The sequence below is a fragment of the Bos taurus genome, chromosome 9 (genome assembly GCF_002263795.3).
Source record: "Bos taurus isolate L1 Dominette 01449 registration number 42190680 breed Hereford chromosome 9, ARS-UCD2.0, whole genome shotgun sequence".
Lineage (NCBI taxonomy): Eukaryota > Metazoa > Chordata > Mammalia > Artiodactyla > Bovidae > Bos > Bos taurus.
In genome coordinates this window covers 99,214,619-99,230,210 of record NC_037336.1, presented here as the reverse complement: position 1 = coordinate 99,230,210, position 15,592 = coordinate 99,214,619, and positions in this window count along the sequence as shown.

Genomic DNA, 15,592 nt, shown 5'->3' with positions numbered 1-15,592 from the left:
TGACATAACTGACCAAATGGGACACGCTCACTTTTAATGTGGTTTTATTTATTTTTCTTACACTATTTCTTCAGCACTTTTTCTTCTCACATGACACATTAATACATAATTCAGAGCTTTTATGCCTCCCTGCACTGCCAGCATGATTTCTTATGCTATTGAGCTGCTCTATTTATGAGCAAATGGCCAAAGTGTCTTTGATTATTCATTTTGGGGGTCAGTTTTTTAGAAGCTGCTGGGAATTTTAACCCCTAGATCCCAAATCCCTTTTCTCTGTTTCAGAGACGTGTCTAAGCTCTGGCCCTGGCAGTGTCAGTCTGTCCCCTCCTGGGCCATCCTGTTCTCTGTCTGAACGCCGACCTCAGTGAGCCGATGGGGTAATGACCCGAATGATGGGGGCACAGACACCTCATGGGCATCACTCATGCCCAGGTCCTCCCGGGCTTTCACCCCCAAGTCTTCACAGCCATTTTCTTAGTCTGTTTACACACGTTTTTTGTCCCCTGATTTTGGCACTAATTTCTACTATTTGGGACACCATCTTGCTGGCTGTGGTCTTGGGAAATGCCTGAGAAATCCCAAGAAATCTGAAGCTAAGCCCCCTTCCCCCACTCCTGCCCCCAGCGCTCAGCATCCCACATCTTTCTGCATCTGTCAAAGGCAGCACCAAGCCTCCTTCCAAGCTTCTGGGATGAGAGAATCCTGTCAGCGGAAGAGTAAGATTATGCGGCTAAATTATAAGATCTAGGGGCCAGAAGGGGCTTTGGAGATCATCAGTCTTTTTTTCTAGATGAGGAAGTGGAGAAATCAGGCTACGTGCAAAGATCACTGAGAGTGAATGATAAGTGCTTGCCTTGACCTGGAGCCCTTGTCTTCCAGGATGTGATCCTTCCACTCCCATCCCCGTGGACTTCCTCAGTTATGTGTGTGTGTGTGTGTGTGTGTGTGTGTGTTGTGTGTCTGCTCAGCTCATCCCAGGACCAGGGCTCAGCCTGCACCATAAGTGTGTGCCCACCGAGTGCCCAGCCAGACTCCTCTGGGTCCCTTTTGCACAAGACTTTCCACAATTAGAAAAGGCACAAGAGAAAGACAAGGAAAGAGGAATGACAAGGATGAGGGTGGAAACTGCCCAGAAGCTCTCCCGTTTCTGTCTCTTTCTCTCCTGTCTTGGCTACTTTATTCCCCACACTGCGCACTCTCACACCTGTGGGTTGCAGACACTCCATCCTCCTTGGCAAGAGGACCCAGGAGGAGCCAAACTCAGCACCACCCCGGGGACATGGAGAGCAGAGAGGGATTAATGTGGTGACGAACGCGGTGAGAGAAGGCGAAGCCCACAGCAGCCAGGTCCTGAGTGCCTCTGCCCTTCAAGGCGGCTGAGCACATCCCGTTTACTCCTTTCCTTCCTCTCCCACCTTCCCCCCTTCTCTCTCTCTCTTCCCTCCTTCCTTCTTTCTACCCTTCCTTGTCTGTACATCCTTCCATTTCTCTCTTTGTATTTTTTCTTTTCTTTCTCCTTCCTTCCTTTCCTTCTCTTTTGTGGCCAGATCCAAAGCAGCCAACAATCCTTAGCATCTCACAGAATCTTGAACTAACAGAAGGATGTCATTCATTCATCATTTATTTACCTTTCCATGCATCCATCACTTAACGATGTATCCACAGACACCGGGCTGGATTCCGGGGCTACAGAGGATAATGAAACTCTGCTCCCACCCCAAACCAAGCTTGAATGTTTACACTCAGCCCTGCCAGGCCAGCCCTGCCCAGCAAACCTGAAGTGAGCAGATCAGACTGGGCCAGTCATCCATCCAAGCCACCTTCCAATCACGCTCTGTGGGCTGCCTTGCTCAGAACAGTGCAGAAGATCATAGAACCCCACTCCCAGCTGCCAAGGCGTCGAGTGTCTCCATGCCCCCACCTCCCCCTGGCATCCCAGGGGTGCCAACGCTTAGGCTGCACGAGACAGAGACTAACTCTGACCTCCGCCTGCCAAAACATCACTTGCTCCAAAGTATGTGATCGATTTTATGAAGCTGACTTTTTCCAGAAGTAAAAACAGCCAACAAATGAGGCAGTCCTCACTCGATGCCGGGCGCTGTGCTAAGCCCCTCTTAGGAGTCAATCTGTTTAAACCTCATGCCAGTCCTATGAGTTCAGTGTTTGATTTTTCCTGTTATGGACTGAATTGTGTTTACAAAATCCATATACTGGAGCCCCATCCCCAAAGTGACTGTACTTTAAGGTGGGCCTTTAGGGAGGTGATTGGGGTCCAAAGAGGTCATGAAGGTGGGATCTGATCTAGCAGGACTGGTGTCCTTACAAGAAGAGGAAGAGACCCAGGGTTCTCTATTCCTATCTCACACAGAGGAAGGGTCCCATGAGAACACAACGAAAAGGTGGTCATCTGTGAGCCAGGAAGAGCAGTCTCACCACAAATGAACCTCAAAACACATTGATCTTGGACATCTGGCCTCCAGAACAGAGAGAAAATAAATTAATACCATTGTATTTTTGTTACACAGCCCTACCAAACACCAAAGAATTGATGCTTTTCAATTGTGGTGCTGGAGAAGACTCTTGAGAGTCCCTTGGACTGCAAGGAGATCAAGCCAGTCCATCCCAAAGGACATCAACCCTGAATAGTCATTGGAAGGGCTGATGCTGAAGCTGAAGCTCCATGCTGAAGCTGAAGCTCCAATACTTGGGCCACCTAATGTGAAGACCTGACACACTGGAAAAAACCATAATGCTGGGAAAGATTGAGGGCAGGAGAAAAAGCAGGCAACAGAGGATGAAATGGTTGGATGATATCACTGACAGAGGAGCCTGGCACGCTACAGTTCATGGGTTGCAAAGAGTTGGACATGACTGAGCGACTGAAGAAGACATTCTATACTATATGTATATTATAGTATGTATATTATACATGTATAATATACATACTATAGTAAGTACACCGAAGTCTTTCATTAGTGTGCCTTTAAATACCATAACTTTTGAGCAGCATAAAATACAACCCGAAGAACAGTGGACCACTCACAGCCCTGGATCTAAATGGCAGAGCTCTCGGTCTAAATGCACAGATACCTCCAGAAGTAAACAAGTACCAAACCAGGGAGAAAAATAAGTTGTATCCTAGTGTGTGGTAAGCACACAAAACTCCTTGGCCTCTTAATATACACACAGAAACCTTCAGTGAACAAGCTTTCAAATTTTATTTACAATTTTTTTTTAACTGAAACCAATTCCTTTTCAGTTCAGAACTAGACAGATAAGACCACAGGGGAAGGCTTTGCAAGTGGATCCAGGGGCCACGTAAGCTTTCACAAGACTCTCGAGTCTCCAGCACCTACCTCTACAGATGGCAGATCTGGTTATCTAGGCTTGTGGCCCTTATCACCTCCAGATTCCAATGGAAAAGGATCGGTCCCCAGCAAAATGATGGAAGCTGAGATCTCAGGCAGCAAAACATAAAACAAAGCCAAAAATCCCAGCCATGAGTGAATGCTTGCCAAATAATGCTGCCTTTGACAGCCCCTAGAAGCAGGTTGATTTTTTACAATAAGTGACCCCAACATGAAGAGCTTGGGTGTCTGCCTAAGAACTTGAAAATTCAGAGTTTATGAAATTTCAGCATCACAGCTTGGTTTTGCAACCGTTCAGAGACCCTTTCCCCATCTCTATAGGGGAATAAAGCAGTCTTTGTTTAATTTTCACGCTGCCAACCAACAAGGGCCTCTCTCCATTTTGCCATGTTCAGCACTAGGTATATAGCTCTGCCAAGAATAAGCTGCGGCCCGTGGAGCTCAAATCAGGAGAGCAGTTCAGTTTTTATGCCTTTCAGTGTTTCAAAAACACAATTTCCATTTATTATATAATTTATGTTGTGTATCCTCTGTACCTGGATTTCAACCATCTGACTATTTCTAATATGGCCCCAAATTATCTGCTGTCATTTACTTTACTCTTACCTTACAATCTTCTTTAAGAACCCCTTGTGCTGTGATAAGTATGATTTAGGCAATACCTGCATCGAAAACACACACTTCCAAGAGTTTGCAACCATGTCATAAAATTTTACCCATAACCAAAGGAAGTGAAAACTGTTTTTTATCCAGTGTCATGGACTGAGAACAGTCTAAAAGAAAGTGCTAACTGCTTCCAGTGATTTGTGTCAACTGGTGAGACCAAACCCACTCTGCAACTCAGGGATTGGGATACAGGATGGCAGAGGTCTTCTTGAGATTGACCCTGAGAGATAAGTCACCTAACGGACCTTAGTGGGGACGGATGTGTGCTTTTTTTTTTTTTTTTTGCCACACTGCATGGCATGTGGGGTCCCTTGTTCCCTAACCAGGGATTGAACCCAAGCCCCCTGCATTGGGAATAAGGAGTCTTAACCACTGGACCATCAGGGAAGTCTCAGATATGAGCTTTTTTGCATCTGACTGAAAAGGGGAGACACTTACACAGGTGTTCCAAAGCAAGACAGAACTGCAGAAAGCTTTCCTAACAGAGATTATGGAAAAGAATCTCAATACCTGAAACAAACCTGCAGATAAGCTTCCTTGCAACTTAAAAAACTCTGATGTTCTTGTGCTGGGTAATGTAGACAACTTGCTAGATAATACAGTTTTGAAGCAAAATCCTGAAATGTGTGAATGCGTAGGAGGGGAGAGATACAGAGAAAACAGAAGAGAAATTACGGTAGAAACATGACCTCCACATTAAGGCAGCATCACAAAGGAAAAGTCCTCACAGTCGATTAAAATATACACCTTTCTTCCCAAATTCTCAGTTCCTGGCTTAAAGGAAGTCTTGAATTGTCAATTTGATATTGAAAGCAAGGCCAAAGGATGGGCCCAAACTGAAAAGATGATATGAAAATTCAGTGTCCACACAGCCAGCAGTTGAAGAAAAGAGCACACACAAACCTTCTTCCTTTTCATTCATTTTATCAACTGCTGCAGTCCTTTGACACACGTAAAAAGTCAGAGATATTCTTCCTTCAGAGATAGACTCTCAGCTTCTCAAGCACCTAATAAAGTGAAATAGGCATCATAATGGCATGGAAGCTCTCAACTCAAAAAGCTGATACTACATAAGTGTAGGATACTTTCTGGGCTTCCCACGTGGCTCAGTGGGTAAAGAATCCACCTGCAATGCATGAGACTTGGCTTAAATTCTTGGGTCGGGAAGACCCCCCTCAGGGAGGGCATGGCAACCCACTCCAGTACTCTTGCCTGGAGAATTCCATGGACAGAGGAGCCTGACAGGTTACAGTCCATGGGGTCGAAACAAATCAGACATGACTGAGCAGCTTAGCATGCATGCAGGGTACTTTCTACTCAAGCATGTGGAGGAAATGGTGTGAAAAAAGGGTCATTAAGACGTTCTACGAAGCATAGTAATTAAGACAGTGTGGTATTGATGAAAGAATACACAAGTGCATAAATGGAACTGAATACAGAGCTCAGAAATAGAAGCACCTGAATATAATCAACAGACTTTCCATTAAGGAGCAGAATTCATAAAATGGAGCAAAGATAGCTTCTTCAGCAAATGACGCTGGAATGACTAGGCATCAGCATGCAAAAAAAAAAAAAAAGAATCTAGACACAGACTTTACACCCTTCCAAGAAGTTAACTTAAACTTGGGATATTCTCTGGGTCATAGATAGACAGCATCACTCGCTCAATGGACATGAGTTTGAGCAAGCTCCAGGAGACAGTGAAGGACAGGGATCCAGGCATGCTGCAGCCCATGGGGTCATGCAGAGTCGGACATGACTGAGCAACTGAACAGCAACATGGGCCATAGACCTAAATGTAAACTGCAAAACTATAAACCTCCTAGAAGGCAATATAGGGGAAAGCCCAGATGACTTTAGGTATTTGACAACTTTTCAAATTCAACACCAACGGAACTATCCATGAAAGAAAGAATAAGTAAGTTGGATTTCATTAAAATTTAAAACTTCTGCTTTGTGAAAGACAATGTCAAAAACAGAGAAGATAAGTCATGGATGGGGAGAAGATACTTGCAAAAGACACATCTCATAAAGGACTAATTCAAAATGTACAAAGATTCCTAAAATTCAACAGTAAGAAACAATCCAACTGAAAAATGGACCAACGACCTTAATAGACACTTCACCAAAAAAGATATACAGGTTGCAAATATGCATATGGACAAATGTTCCACAGCATATGTCATCAGAGAAATGCAAATTGAAACAAGCTGATATCACTACACACCTATGGGAATGACCGAATCTGAAATGCTGACCACAGCAAATTCTGGCAAAGGTGTGGAGCAGCGGGAACTCCCATTCACTGCCGGTGGGAATGCAAAACAGTGCCGTCACTTTGGAAGACAGTGTGGCTATTTATTACAAAACTAAATGCACTTGTACCCTGTGATCTAGCAATTGTGCTCCTTAGTATTTATTGAAAGGAGTTGAAGACTTGTGTTGTTGTTGCTAAGTCATGTCTGACTCTTTGCAACCCCCTGGATTGCAACAAGCCATGTTTCCCTGTCTTTTACTATCTCCTGGAGTTTGTTCAATTTCACATCCATTGAGTTGGTGATGCTATACAACCATCTCATCCAGTTGCCCCTTTCTCCTCTTGCCCTCCATCTTTCCCAGCATCAGCATCTTTTCTAATGAGTCTGCTCTTCGCATCAGGTGCCCAAAGACCTGGAGCTTCAGCTTCAGCATCAGTCCTTTCAATGACTATTCAGGGTTGATTTCCTTTAGGATGGACTGGTTGGATCTCCTTGAAGTCCAAAGGACTCTCAAGAGGCTTCTCCAGCACCACAAGACTTGAGTGCACACACAAAAAATTGTTACACAGATGTTCACAGAAACTTTACTCATAATTACCAAAACTGGAAGATATCCTTTAGAAGGTGAGTGGATAAATAATATACTGCGGTATATCCAGATAATGGTATATAACTAAGCGCTAAAAGAAATGACACATCAAACCATGAAGAAAAAAAAAAATGGAGGAAACTTAAATACATGTTACTAAGTGAAAGAAGCCAGCATGAAAGCTCTGTGTACTGTACGACTCCCGTATAGTCTATGGAGACACCTGCATAGTCTACGTACTATACGACATTCTGGAAAAGTCTAAGCCATGGGGTCTAAGAAGATCGGTAGTTGCCTCAGGGTTTGGATGAGAGGGAGAAGGAGGAGTGGGTGGGGCACACAGGAGTGTCAGGGCAGTGAAAATACTCTGTGTGATTCTGTGATGATGGATACAGGTCACGGTACACGTTTCCACAGAACATGCAACACCAAGAGGGAACTATGGACTCCGGGTGATTGTGACGGGCCAGTGTAGCTGCATCGGCTATAACAAGTGTGCCCTCTGGTTGATGATGCAGATTATGGAAGAGCCTGTGCGCGGGTGGCCGGCAGTGGGCTCTGGAAGGGGTACAGCAAGCGTGGGGAAGATGGTAGGGGAAGAGGGAAGGCGTCAGAGCAGGAAGGAAGGAGATAATGTACAAATGATGAAGAAAAAAATAGTGGCAGAAACCGTGATAAAATCTCAACAAATGGAATGTACGAGAAAAATGGTGATAGAAAGATAACCTTAGCCATTTCTGTAGAAACTTATTCTGTGGAGAATAGAAATACTGCAAACAAGATTCGAGGTGACCAAGGAGATGGGCTACCTCACCCTGAGGGTGTATCATTACTCGAGTGGCCCAAGGCTGATGAAAACGGCCAGCTCCCAAGTGTTCGCTTCTGCCTCAGGACCTGGATCTGGGGCTTTTCCTGCCTTCCTGTGAGGGCCTCAGCTTCCTTCCCTGCCCAGAAAATCAGGACACTCCCTTTATTGTTCCAGCTCACTACCTGCCTGCGTTAGCTTGGAACCAGGGAGTTCTGAGTACCACCGTGCTCTCACTGCCTTCCAGACCTCAGTTAATCAAGCTAAAGGCTCAGAACTTAAATGTGGAAGGAAGCAGAGAACATTCTGGGTCACTGGTGGAATATGACCAAGGTGACCATTTATGAAGCTAAATGTCAAAAGACTCTACAGGATAAACTTACAAGGAGGGTGTTTGTGAGAGAGACAGCCTGGGTACCAGACTCCACTGAGGTGATGATTGGAGCAGCTCTGGGCCATGATGGGGTCTTGGCTACAGAGGATGAGACGTGAGCAGACATACCTCGTAGAGGAAGGGCTGTCAGAACTTGGTGCCATGGGTTTGGGGGTTTTCTTCCTTGCTTGACTTTCTTTGCTGGGGACGGAGGAAAGATTAATTACAATAGGTATTGCAGAGAAAAATTTTCTTGGAACCAACCTCTGACCTAATTTTAAAAACTGTAGGCAGATCTACTCTGGCCATCAGGAGAAAAGTGCCTGGTCCTACCTGCTCATACTCTCGCACAGCGTTCCTCACTCAACACAACAGCCTGACAAGCCAAGTTCCTATCAGTGTGAATAAACCGAAGAGCAGGCATTGCCCAAAAGAGATCAGACTGGGCCACCATGGATCGGACGTGATTGTTGACAGGTCTAGACCACGGATTGGCAGCCCAACATATGAACCCCCAACAGCATATGGACCGATTTCCAGAATCAGTCCTCACAAAGAGCGCATTCTTCCCCAATCCCATGCCCAGCTGGCATATTAATGAGCATGCCCTTTCCCCTGGAAGGCAATGAGCAGCTAGATGGCCCACTGTGGCTCTGGAAGAGACAAAGAACAAGGCAGAGATGAGTTCAGCTGATACACTGTCCACCACCAGAAGAGATCACAGTGGACCTCACTATGATGTTGATTTGACAAGATGGCTAGAACCACCAGCTCTTCTGAGTATTATCTATTTGTGGACACAGATATTCTAGACCTAATATCCTTGTTGGTCCAAGACTGAGTGGTTTCCTGGATGTGGGACTTTCAGTGCAAACACTGCGATCTTTCTGCACAAACCAGAAGAGCTGATCACCTTACATATCAAACAGAAAAATTTTCAATTTTGCTTAAGTTTTCCAACTCACTTCAATTGATTAAACTTAAACATTTACATCTTCCAGCTTTCTGGAAACTTTAAGATCCAGAGTTAATTCTCTTGAGCCCAGTTGGTCAGAAGAACTACTGAAATAGCAGAATTCTCGGCCCAATGGGCCACGTCAGCAATCCTGAGAGGAACAGAGCTTGGTACAGACAAATCAAAGATGGCTAGTCTGAATTAGGAGGAAAATCTGTTTTTTTTTCTATTTCAAGATATGAAGATGTATTATTTTCAGGTTTACACCTTTCCAGGTTGCTAATGTTGACTACTCAGATTTTTGGAGTGAATTGCTTCAATGAATAAAATGATGTGTTTGGGCAATCCAATTGTTTTTTAGGAACTAGATTGTTCTAGAGCTTGAAAACAGTGTGACTGGATAGTCAGCCACAGAGGACAGAAGCCACGCGGCATGGGTCTGTTGACTCTGCAGAGACCATGACCCATGGCCAGGCAGCACCCAGGGAAGGTGCCTTGAGCCCTTTCCCTTTAGACAGCCTGAGAGCGGCTCCAAGGGATGAGAGGCTGCCCAGGGTACCCTGAATCCCAGAAGCAGACCACAGCGGATGCTGCAGACCACAGACCACAACAACCCCAAAGACGTGTGGCATGCTGATGGCTTGGAGGACTGTATGGTGTTGCTCAGGCACAAAACAACTTTTTTCTGATAAAACAATTCAACCAGCGAGTAGCGTTGCAAGTCTGGACTGGCTCCCAAGCTGTCAGACTAGAACCGTAATTGGTCCTTTGGGAGGCCCAGCTCTCCGAGGGAAGGCCCGGTTTTAGACTGAGTCCCGCCCCAGCAGGCCCCACCCCACCAAGCCCCAGCCCATCTCCTAAGTCAGCTACTCCCTTGGGGAGTGAAGAAACGGCTCTGTGTATCTATTTCTAACGTTAGAAACTGCGTCATACTCTATTTTAAAGAGTTTCACCATGTCCATCAAAGAAAAGGAATCTGCCTCTGTGAAACCTGAGAGGAGATTGGGAGAATAAACAAGGCCTTACTGCATCAAAGCTCTAGAAAAGCAGAAGCAACAGGGCTGTGGTGAAGAATCTGTGCTCACGCTGATTTATTATTTGGAGCTGTGACTCCCATGCCCCCTCCAGCCATGTGCCCTTCCGTCGCCCGCTGGTCGGGGCTCAGACTGCAGCTGAAGCCTGCAGGATGGACAACGGTCTCGGAAACAGTGGTCTTGTGAAACGAAACCCATCAGGTGACTGCCAACAGCAGATGCTTGTTGTCCTTGGACTGCAGCGGTGGCATCCTGAGAGCTCGGTAGAGATGCAGACCCTCCGACTCCCAGCTTCGCTGCTGGTCACTCCTATGGGCGTCAGCACTGGACAAGCACTCGACAGGAAAGGAGACCGAGGGTCCCAGACCCAAATCCACTACTCCATGGACGTCACCCGGCAACACGGCCACGTCACCAGCTCAGCTGATGGTGGCTATGGCAAAGAGCCATTTATCTGCCAAGCGGTCAGTTAGGTGGATGTGTTAGGAAGCCTTGCTTTCACAAATGCTCCCAACTGTGAAGGCTGTGGCTCAGGATTTACTTAGCAGTACATTTGGTTAATTCAAGTCTTAAGTGCAGGAAGAAATTCTATTTAAACCAGGATGTCAGAGGCAACAGAAAAAGGCAGGGCCAGTTGTTCCTTGGACCACAGAAACGCAAGGACGTAATCACCTCTCCATTCTGAGAGCAACGCTAGAGCACAACCTTTGTTTATTGCATTTGTCTTGGAAAAGCACTTTTAATGTGCATTCCCTTTATTGACTGGTAACCAGGGAATTATTTGAAAATGACTCATAATTACTGTTTTGATCTCTATGAGTAACCGGATTTCCCATCCTTCTTCAATCATCCCCCAAACCTGGTGACATACTGTTGGACTGGCTCCTTCGACCTGATGGTGCAGCTGGACTCCCAGAGCCTCAGCGGTCCTGTTACCCCATCAGATGCTGTGTGTCCCCCATCCCTGGCCACCCCCAGGTGAGGGAGCTCAGCAGAGCTGCAGTGGAAGAGAGGCTACAGGTTCTTAGGAACATATTTACACTTGCTCTCATTTAAACTGTGCAAATTCGAGCATCTATCTGCCTTCCTGCCATTTAACCTTGAGAAGAAAATTATTTCAATGAAGTAAAGATATCTATTGTTCATAGTTGCGATGAATTGTTTCTCCCATTAAGAAGAGTTACTTTGAACAGTTCATCATAACTCTGTCTTCTGGCTGTTAGTGGAATATTAATGTCCTCGCTTTTTCCGTAAATTGCAGAACTCAGTGGGCAATTTTCCTGAATGAAAATAAGCAAAATTTCTCTAGGATTTACATCTATCTCTTCTCTATATATATCCGTGTACATCCTTTAGAGTTTTCCTTTAAAAACAAGAAGAGCCAGAGGAACGGCCATAAATAACCTATTTCAGCCGAAGCGAGAGGCGGGCACGTTGCATCATGTTCTCCACGATACACAGCCCACATCAGTCTTTCTGAAAAAGGGGGTGCTTCACCTGTTTGAGACACATTTTGCTGCACTCTGAATGATGTGTGTGCTTTTTATGTTTATGAAACTACCATCCAGCGAAACATAGCAGCCTAATATTTTGATGTGAAGGTCATCTGAAAGTTTTACAGCCTGTAAGCCCAATCTGTTTGGTTGATAGAAAGCTCTTTCTGGTCCCTTCCAGATGCCCACCAGCTCAACATTCTCCGAGTCTGGCATTTTGGCCCCCTCCCTCTATACCTCCTCCTACCAGACTAGTGATCAGCTCATTAAGGCTGTCCTCGTGAATTATATTACAGCATTAAGAAAAGCTTGGGGACGAATGTCTGGTGTCAGTGCATGAGGTGGATGGGGACCCGGAACAGGAACAGGGTCGGTGGGGGTCACCAACTCCATCTGCTGCCCCCGGAGCTAGTACGATCCTTCCTGGAATACACGGAAAAGTCATGAATGTTTCAGCTGCCGTGAAGTTCGGACTGATGGAAACATGTCTTGGGAGTTGCTGCCTCCCTGGAGCTCCTCGGCTTTGCAGGAACAGAAATCTCCCGAAGGCAACATTGCACATGCGTGTGTGGCTGGACGCCCGCGCATCACCGGGGAGGGTGGCGGAGGGAAGGGCGCTCATGGGGGACCCTGCGGGCACCCAGGCAGGACCAAGCAGGGCGCACGCGACTTTTTTGCTGAGGGGACCACACCCTGCCGGTCTCTCTTTTTAAACACCCCCTCCCCGCGCCCCCCCCCCCCCCCGCATTGACAGTTTTCACCACTTGTCTATCTGATTCTTTGGGGTGTTCCAGAGGACAAAACAAGATACCCCCGTGTTCCTTCGACCTTCAGGATACAGAAACCATTGTTGCCCTGAGAACAAAGATGGCCTTTTACGCTTGGCATCTCCGCAGCAGAGCATTAACAGGAACCAAAGAGCGCAGACAGCCACTCCGGACCAAATCAGACCCTACAACCACGTCGAAAACCGAATTACAGGAGAGCAAAGTGCAGCGCTGCGTTTTAAAATGCCAGATGTATTTTAAAGGGCTCGAGTTTCCGTTTTCTCCTGCGTTCAGAATTGTCAATGATACGAACACAAGGGGACTGCTTTCTTATTCCAGTAATAGCCCGAATTTCAGTCTCAAGTCTTCTATTTACTACATCTGTCAAGAAAAAAAAAAAGAAAACACCAAGCTTTTAAATCACATCATAAGCATCTGGCTTTTTTTTTTTTTTCTGCTTATAATTATACTGATGCTGTTCTCTGTATCTAGCATCCCTAAGCACCATCAGCTGAGCGGCCCAGCCAGCTGAGCGGCCACACACAGGGGCCACTTCAGCCCCTAATGAGAGACAATCAACTGGCAGTTGAAGTATGCAGCTAATTAATTATCATATTTGGCAAAGAACCTTTTGTAGCTAAGCAGATAATAGAGATGATGAATATCACTCCATCTATCGACGTTAAAACTTTTTTTTTTTTTTGGCATTAAGTGATGTTTTTCTCAGACAAGGCAATAGCAGAAATTCACATCAGGAGGAAAATGATTTATTTCATCAGTAATGCTCACCCTATCAGATTCATTACCTCTAAGCAAGTGTAAATCTATGTTCAGCTGGAGCTGACATTCCCACACAGCTCCTCAAACCTTTTTAGGCAACAGTGGTAATTTTAATCTTGTCTTCAAAAAAAGAGCCCGGCACGGCGTGGAGGAATCGCATCTGCAGATCTGTAAATTTGGGGCAGTCAGTGGCAGGACACCTCACCCGCCGGCTGCCAGCTGCCTTCCCCATCCATTCAAAGGGCACACTCCACACAGGGCTTCTCTAAACATGATACTTCTTTACTCTTCCTATTTATTTTTCTTTGATAACAGCATGCATAATGCAAGAACTTATAGATTGATGACAGGAGAAACAAATTTTAAATGTAGGGAGGGATGTGTCTGAATCTTGGGCCAAGAAAGGGGGCATAAAAATAGATCAGTATGAGAACTTATTACTTTAGCCACACATTAATTCATCCATATGGTCCTGGGAAGAACTTCATTTTTTGTAAATATCCAAATGATAAAGATACATCCAACTGTATGCTTAAAATACTTTTAATGCAACCTTTTCTAAGAAAATGGTGTGTATGTGTGTGTGTGTGCATGTATGCTCAGTCATGCTGGACACTTCGTAACCCCCTGGACTGTAGCCCACCAGGCCCCTTTGTCCATGGGCTTCTCCAGGCAAGAATACTGGAGTGGGTAGCCATTTCCTTCTCCAGGGGATCTTCCCGACCCAGGGATCTAACTCACATCTCTTGCATCTCCTGCACTGGCAGGCAGATTCTTTACCACTGTGCCACCTGTGAAGTGCAAGAAAATAGATCAGATGTTAAAATTATATTAGGATAAAAGATAAATAAAATTAAAAAGATAAATAAATAGATAAAATTAAACTAATATTAAAAATAAATAAATAAAAAGTATAAATAAATAAATAATAAAATAAAAGATAATAAAATTAAACACATTGAGAAACAGCCATTCAGCCTGCAATAGGCAGTGATGATTCATCTGATTTCCACAATGACATTAAAGTGTGGGCCCTGCTGCCGCTTTACAGATGGGACTATTGAGGACTAAGAAGGCTAAGTCACTGCCTGAGGTCACAGTGGAAGGTGGGCGCCTGCCTGGGGCTAGAGACCACAGTATTGTTTGTTTAACTTTATGTTGTTGTGGTAAGAACACTTCACATGAGATCTCAACAAACTCCTAAGTGGACATGATGTCAGTGTTGGCTGTAAGCACAGTGTGGTGCAAAGGATATTTAGAACTTATCCATCTTGCACAACTGAAATATTATGCCCACTGATTAGCCCTCCCCATTCCCAGCACCCCCGACTACCATGCCACTCTTAGGTTCTCTAAATTTATCTATTTGAAAGACCTCATATAAGTGGAATCAGACATGATTTGTCATTCTGTGACTGGCTTAAACCACTCCGCCTGATGTCCTGATGGTTCATCCATGTTGTTGCGTATTGTAGAACTGACTTCTTTTTTATGGCCGCGTAATAGTCCCTGGGTTGGGAAGATTCCCTGGAGAAGGAAATGACAACCCACTCCACTACTCTTGCCTTGAAAATCCTATGGACGGAGGAGCTTGGTGCAGGCTACTATCCATGGGGTCGCAAAGAGTCGGGCATGACTGAGCGACTTCACTTCACTTTAATATTCGATTGTATGTCTGCACTGCATCCTCTTTATCCAGTTACCTACTGATGGACACTGGCGCTGTTTCCATGTTTTTGCTACTGTAAGTGATGCTGCAGTGAACACAGGAATGCAGGCATCACTTCAAGATCCTGATTTCAATTATTTGAAATAAATATCCATAAATGAGATTGCTGGATTACATGGTAGCTCTAGTCTTAATTTTTTAAGCTCTTATATTGTTTTCCAGGGCTTCCCAGGTGGCTCTAGCGGTGAAGAACCTAGACACAAGAGACGCAGGTTCCATCCCTGGGTCAGGAAGATCCCCTGGAGGAGGGCACAGCAACCCAGTCCAGGATTCTTGCCTGGAGAATGCCATGGACAGGGGAGCCTGGCGGGCTGCAGTCCACAGGGCTGCACAGAGTCAGACGAGATGAAGGGACTTGGCACGCACACATTTTGCTTTCCACTGTGCATTCCCACCAACAGTGTGCAAGGTTTCCCGTTTCTCCACATCCTCAACAATTCTCATCTTTGTTTTTGATTTTAGTCAGAAGTCATTCTAACCATTATGAGATGTCCCTGGTGCCAACGGCCTCGGGTCACCCTAGGTGCCCGGCCTGTGTGCCCCTCAAACACCTGTAAGTGACTTGGTCACCAGTGGTGTGTGCTGGACATTGGGTCAGGCAGACGAGGGCCTGAACAAAAGTTAGACCTTATGAAGGAAAGTCAAAACTGCACAGAGTGGTCCTCCGTAGAGCCTCGCTTCAGGGTCTGAAGGGCAGAGAGAGGAGCTGGGTGCACTCAGACAGCCGGAGACGCAAGGACAGACGCAAAGAACGGCATCTCCTCCGACGGAGAAA